This window comes from Camelina sativa, chromosome 2 (genome assembly GCF_030686135.1).
Source record: "Camelina sativa cultivar CO46 ecotype springtype chromosome 2, ASM3068613v1".
In the NCBI taxonomy this organism is placed as follows: Eukaryota; Viridiplantae; Streptophyta; class Magnoliopsida; order Brassicales; family Brassicaceae; genus Camelina; species Camelina sativa.
Window position 1 is genome coordinate 11,911,227 of NC_141881.1, and position 7,095 is coordinate 11,918,321.

The 7,095-nt window shown below is 39.6% G+C and overlaps 1 non-coding gene across 1 annotated transcript; it reads right to left on the reverse strand.

Moving 5' to 3' along the window:
- Window positions 1-737: 737 nt before the first annotated feature.
- On the reverse strand, window positions 738-844 carry LOC147948476 (small nucleolar RNA R71). Its single transcript, XR_015586213.1, has one exon. It is a non-coding gene; the product is annotated as a small nucleolar RNA R71 (small nucleolar RNA).
- Between the last annotated feature and the right edge of the window lie 6,251 nt (window positions 845-7,095).

The following is a 7,095-nucleotide window of genomic DNA, read 5'->3' on the forward strand; positions in this document are numbered from 1 at the left end:
TTCTGAAGCTTTCAAACCAAAAGTTGGGAAAACTTGAGCGTGAGAACAGAAAAGCAGCCAAATCCTTGAAGATAATTAACCCAATCATTCTGATGCGAGATGAGGATGGTGCTTTGTGGGATCAAGAGGGCCACTTGCGCAATGAGCTAGGCCAAAAGATTGATGTAGAAGGCAATGTGATTGCCGAACCTGTTGTCAACGAGCAGGCTGTCGTGAACCAGCAAGCTGGTGTCGTTGATGATCCGAATCTTGGTATCGATCGACACCAACCAGGTGGTATCGATCGACACCCACCTGCAGCAGACGGACGTGGAGCTGCCAACCACGTCCAGAACACAGTTCGAAGACAGGAACAGAACCGAGATCTGATCAGGACCATTGCTGACAACAACCAGGCTGATCTGGTATATGAGAACCGGTCTGCTATTGTTCCTCCTCCATTCCAGAGGAATGATTTTGAGTTGAAACCTGCTTACTTTCAACTAGTTGGGCAGAGACCTTTCTCTAACCTGCCCAATGAGAAGCCTTTGGACCACATTGAGCACTTTGAGGATCTTGTGACCAGTATCAAGGCTAATGGAGTGACTGAGGACTTCATATTCTGCAAGCTCTTCCCATACTCACTTGCAGGAGAGGAATCTCAGTGGTTGAAGCAGTTGCCAGCTGGATCTTTGACAAATTGGCATGATATCAAGGTGGCTTTCCTCAACCATTTCTATGATGATGCAATGTCAGATGAGCTGAGAGTCAAGATCTCTTCATTCAAGCAAGGACATGATGAAGCTTTCAAGGCAGCTTGGGTGAGATTCAAAGCTTATCAAAGGGACTGTCCACACCATAGTTTTTCAAGGGTACAACTGTTGAGTATCTTCTTTAGAGGGTGTGATTGGAAGTATCAGTTAGCTTTGGATGCTGCAAGTCATGGGAATTTCAAGACAAGATTTCCAGAAGATGCTGAAGTTTTGATTGAGAATTTGGCTTCTAGCAATAGCACTAAAAGAGCTGATGCTGAGAGAAAGAGACTGCATGGAGAGTTCGATACAAACCAGCTAGCTTCTGTTAATGCTAAGCTGGATTCAGTGCACAATCTTCTTATTGGAAAGAAGTCAGTCCAATTTGCTGCTGAAGTTGAGACATTTGAGACAGAGCCAGAGAATACAGGGGAGAATGTCAACTATGTGTATGGAGCTGGGTATCAGGGACAAAGATTCGGTAATCAGCAAGGCAACATACCTTACAATGGTGACCAAAAGCAGCAACAGAACAATTGCTATACAAGGACCTATGGGAACTCCTCCTATCAGTCTTCACCTCCTAAGAATTCTTCAGAGAGTAGAATGGAAGCCATGCTTGAGCAGCTTTTGCAAGGACATGAGCAATTGACAGTGACATTCAATGGGAAGATTGACAATGTCTACACTGAGCTGAATGGAATGATTGAAGCATTGAACATTCATGCCAAGAAGTTAGAGAATCAGGTTATTCAGACTGCTGGGTCTGTCAAACGACAAGAGGGTTTTCTTCCTGGAAGAACTGAGTCAAACCCCAAGCATGCTTGCAATACCATATCAGTGAGAGATGAAGGTGATGGTGAAATTGCTTCTGCAGAAAAAGGAGAGAAATCGACAAATCTCTCGGTTTCAGATGATGGTGTCGATCGACACCACCTGAGTGTCCGTCGACACTCATCCCAGACGAACCCAGAACCTGAAAAATCTCAGGTTCCAGCAGTTGAGAGGGTGTACCAACCTAAGGTTCCTTTTCCTAAGCCTAGGAGGTCTAAGCAGGAGCTTGAGGAAGCTAGATGCAAGGCTATGATGGACAAGGTGATGATTGAGATGCCTTTGATTGATGCAGTTAAGCTTTCACCACCCCTTAGGCGCTGTCAAGAGAATGGTATCAAATGGTTTGAGCCCTGAGGAAGGAGCACTGCTTACTAAGGATGTCAGTGCGATTCTGTTAAACCAGCCTCCACAGAGGAAGAATGGAAAGAAGCAGGAGGTGGTTGTCTCTAAGGAAGTGAGTGCAATCATTCAATGTAGGACTGCAGAGAAGTTACCAGATCCTGGAAGCTTTGTATTTGATTGCGCTATCTCTACAGGAAGATTTTCTCACTCACTTTGTGACCTTGGCTCTAGTATCAATTTGATGCCACATTCTGTTGCTGTGAGACTTGGGATGACAGAATTCAAGCCAGCTCAGATTTCTCTAATCCTAGCTGATCGATCCCAAAGAATTCCTGAAGGTGTTTTAGAGGATATTCCAATTAAGGTTGGCAACTTCATGATTCCCACTGACTTTGTGGTGCTGAAGTATGATCAAGAGCCTAAAGATCCTCTCATCTAAGGAAGATCTTTCTTGGCTACAGCTGGTGCAATCATTGATGTGCAGAAGGGACACATAACACTGAATGTGGATGGTTTGAGTATGAGTTTTGAGATGGATAAACTGAGGAGAGCTCCTACCATTGATTGATAGACGTTTTTTGTTGAGAAGATTGCTCAGATAAACTGCAGAGAAGCAAATTCATGAGCATCAGAAGCAGTGTGGATCGACATCATCAACATGGTATCGATCGACACCCCTCCACGACCGAGACAGAACAGCTCCAAGACTGATGTTTCAAGTCAGAAACCTGTTCCCAAACAGAAAGTCTCCCACTCCACACTCCAGAGTCCTCAGGTAAGCAAAGGTACACCTCTTCTGCACCTAATCCTCCTCCTATCATCAACAAGAATTTCAAAGAGATAAAAACTGTTTTGCAGTTAACCAAGCCACGAGATTATCGTAGAGCGCTTGTTTCTTCTGTTGATAATTTTGCAGGACATAAGAGAAGCAAACCCATCCCTAAATCCTGCCCTGGTCCTATTCCTCACATCCTTGGCAGACCTCATGCACCTAAAGCTTATACACCACCTTGGATGAAGAGGACCTCAATGCCATGTTCTTATCCACCGGATGCCTGAGCTCCAGTAAAGTCAAGCTAATGACTAAAAACAAGCGCTTAGTGGGAGGCAACCCACTGGTAGGATTTTCTTTTTCCTTTGCTTTTCATTTATATATATATATTTTTTTTGCCAATCTTAGGCTTGATAACACTGGGGACAGTGTTGTTTAAGTCTGGGGTAGGTTGTCTACTAACTATGTTTTTGTTTTTGAGTTTCAGTTGTGTGAGTCAAAACCATAAAGTTTGAGTCAAATGTTTCAAAAAAAAAATTTTTGTCTTTGGGAATTATGATCTTGATTAATGATTTCTCTTATTTGGCTAATACTCTAATGATTACTTGTTTATGCTTGATCTCAGAACTGAAGCTTAGAGAGACTATGAGCCTTATCAACAATCCTGAAAGCCCTTATTCAAAGGATATCTGGTTCAACCAACGTTGTCTCAACTTTTATCAGGATTTTAACCGGACTTAATCTCTTACTCTGGGGTTGGAAATCAGTGGAGTAGACTTCTTCTTCAGGCCATACAAGACAGTGCAATTTTTCAAAGTATGTCTCCCCTCTCTCTTCCCTTCAGTGCTTTAAAAAAAAGATCAGAAAAGAAAGAGAATAAAAGATGAGATGATTTTGATCAGTTTAGAGAGGTAGGTAAATTACCTGTGACCTCATTATTCTACTCTTGAGTCAAATGATCACACAAAGCTTGGAAGCGAGGGGTAGGTAAATTACCAATGACCCCGGTATTCGCTTACACCTTTGATTAAGAAAAGAGAAAAAGAAAAAAAATTGGAAGTGAGAAAAGGGAGAGGAAAGGAGATGTAAGAAGAATGTCTTGGCCTGAAGAGAATCCATATGCCACTGATGAATACACCCAAGGTAAGAATTCACCTTATTTGTGCTTTATTATTGACTAATGAGATGGCAATGGTGAGACCAGAGATTCCATAGGATTGTGGATTTGAGTAAGGAATGTTGATGCTAATCATGGTTAAGTATAAGCAGTAAGTTCTTGAGTCAGGTAAATGAAGAGTGCGAATAAGAATCATCATGCAGTTGAGTGAGTTCCCTGTTTTCAAACCTCTTTCACATGTCTAAGCTTATGTTTTGCTTGAGGGCAAGCAAAGGCTAAGTCTGGGGGAGTTGATATATCATGGTTTTTGTGGTTTTTAACCATGATATAAGGAGTCTTTTAAAGTCTTTTGATTTGTTTTTTAGGATGTTTTGAGTCTTTACAGGTTTTCTAGGATTTTGGCATGAAAGGAGCAAAATGAAGCAATTTGGATGATTCTGGAGCATTTAATCCTGGAGGAAATCAATTTGGAGTCTGATTTTATGAAGAGCACCGATCGACACTCTTTAGCATCGGTCGACACCAAGTCTAAACCGATGAGAGAGCCAAGTTTTGGAAGTTTTACAATTTTGCCCAAAGTCTTCCATATTTGCAACACAAGTCCCTGACGTGTTTTAGGACATATATATATATATAGTTTTTAGGTTTTTGCAAACCCTTAAGTTTTATTCTAGCAAGTTTTATTTTTCTGCAACCCTGTGAGATTTTGAGAGCTTTAGGGAGAGAGGGATCTGCTTTGTAGAGAAGAATTCTTGAACACCTTATTACTCTTTTTAATTTCAATCGCTTATTATTCAGAATTATGTTTTGTTCTTCATTAAATATGTCTGAGTAGTTTGCTTGTTAGGTTTAGGGTTTTTCACAGGAATTTTATGAATTGTTAGATCTGTTTATGTAGGATTCTTTATCTTTCTAGATCTTCATCATAGGTTGTTCTTAATGCTAGATCTTTGATTAGTCATCTGGATTTAGATCTTAGGATTATTGATTGATATGAGAATATAATTGATTTTCCTGATAAAACCTTTTGATGAGCAAAATTATTTCTTGCAAAGAGATTTGATTTAATAATTTTGTGAACAATCTAAACCTGATTTTATTGCTGATTTTTAACCTAGAATTTTACAAAGAGATTTGGATTTTCTGGTTTTAAATTTAAATATTACTTGCAGTGAGAACTGATTTAATTTACAAAAGTGTTTAGAGTTCTAGATCTGTTCTTAATTGTTTGAATCTTATTTATTTCCTGATTTAATATTTCATAATTTCCTGAGAAATTCCCTAGGCCTAGCTTTTTGATCCATTGAATTTACAATAGCTTTTATTTAATATTTTATATTGTTTATTTTAATTCAATTTAATCTGTTTAGCATAATGATAAAACTCTATAATTTATTGTGTAGACTTGAGTCTTTATGGAATTCGACCCCTAAGTATTACAGTGACCTCTTAATTTGAGAGAGTAGCTCTAGGGTAAATTTGAGCATATCAATGCACTTAGTCTGACAACCACTTTTAGTCGGGGTGTTGAGTTCTTATTGGCCATAAAGGAGCATTACGCAGATATGATGACGGTAGAACGCATTGATGGTTGGCGTTTCTATGTTAGAGGTGGGCAACATGACTGTTTGGTTGACTTGGAAGCAAAATCTTGTTCATGCGGGGTGTTTGATGTTGAGAAAGTACCATGTTCACATGCAATTAAGGCTGCCAAGTCAAGCGGATGGCATATGTCTACCGTAGTCAAAACTTACTATAGAAAATATTATGTCTACGCGTCGTACGCGGGTAACATCATTCCCAATATCGAGCACAATCCAATTGGGCCAGATATCCGATGTATACCTCCCATACCGAAGCGGAAGCCTGGTAGGAAAAAGAAACCTCGTTGGCTAACATGGCTAGAACTGTCATGTAAAAAGGGGAGCAAGCTGAGGAAGTCTCATAAGCAATATGCTTGTTCAAAATGCAGACAGCCTGGAAATACTCGACCTCATTGTGTAAGTAACAATCCCACTTGATACATTTTTAACGTTTTGTATATGATCGAAGGTTACACTAACAATTATTTGTTCAGGTTGCTGAAGACGGCGAGTAGAAGTTAACTTCATTGTGAAGTCATCTAGAATTTCCGTCGCAAGAATTTGTCTCTGTAATATTTTAAGGGATTATCCCACGTGTTCAAGTCGACATTATTAAAGACTAGTACTTAACTATCATTTACTCGTAAGACCATTTTATGATACTCCTCTTCTTAACCAAGCACCATCAGCTAGAGAATGATGAGTCAAATTTTGGGGTCAGTTTCTGATACAAATTCGCAAATACAAATTACTGGTCCAATCTGCAACTACTGAGGTAGATCGACGATACTTGTGAAATCATGGACAGATGCAAATCCGGGAAGAAATTTCTTCAGATGCACTGTTCATGGGTTTTCCCATTGGTCAGACGCAGAACCATCATGTGGTTGGCAAAGGCGGAGCTTATTGGATGCAAGGGCTGAGATCCGTCGGCAGAGAGAAGAAATCAAGGTACTTAAAGAATCTATAAGAGAAATGAAAGAACAAGTTGTTAACGGTTTGGTGAACTCTGGGGTGGTTAACACATATGAGGAAGACAAGAAGAAGTTTGAATGTGATTTACTGGTAGCCAATGAAAGGGAAAAAATGCTTCGACAATTCTTGGTTTTGTCTTGGATAGGGCTCATTGTTGTCATGGCCATGTGTCTTGGGATGTGTATGAAGTAGGTTGCAGAAGAAGTCTTTTGGTTAACTTCAATCATATGTCTACTAAGCTTTCGATGTACGCTACTTATGTTTGCTAAGCTTTCGGTGTACGCTACTTGTCTTTTTTTTTTAAGTATTTTTTTTTTGGCCATCTACACTCTTTCACCCTGTTTTAAGCTTAACGTTTGAAGTTATATATATGTAACGAAAAACTGACCAAAAAAATACCAATATCCCACATATAACTAGTAGACAACAAGAACAATCATCCTTACACATTAGAGTTTTAAAAGGAGGATCCCACAAAAAATATCAAGATCCCGCCCATCATCATCCTAAAAATATCATGATCCCACCCACAAAATATAAAGATCCCCCAACAGAAACAAAACATCATCCTACATCATTCTAATAAGTCATACATAATTAAAACACGAGTTTAAGTCTTTCAAACAAAGTTTATAGTTAGTCCCAGATTGGGGGAGGATCATAGAGCCCAAAGTCGTCCATGTAGTTCTCCTCATTTGGTCCACGATGTTCAATCTCGTGAAATAAGTCACAAGCCATCTT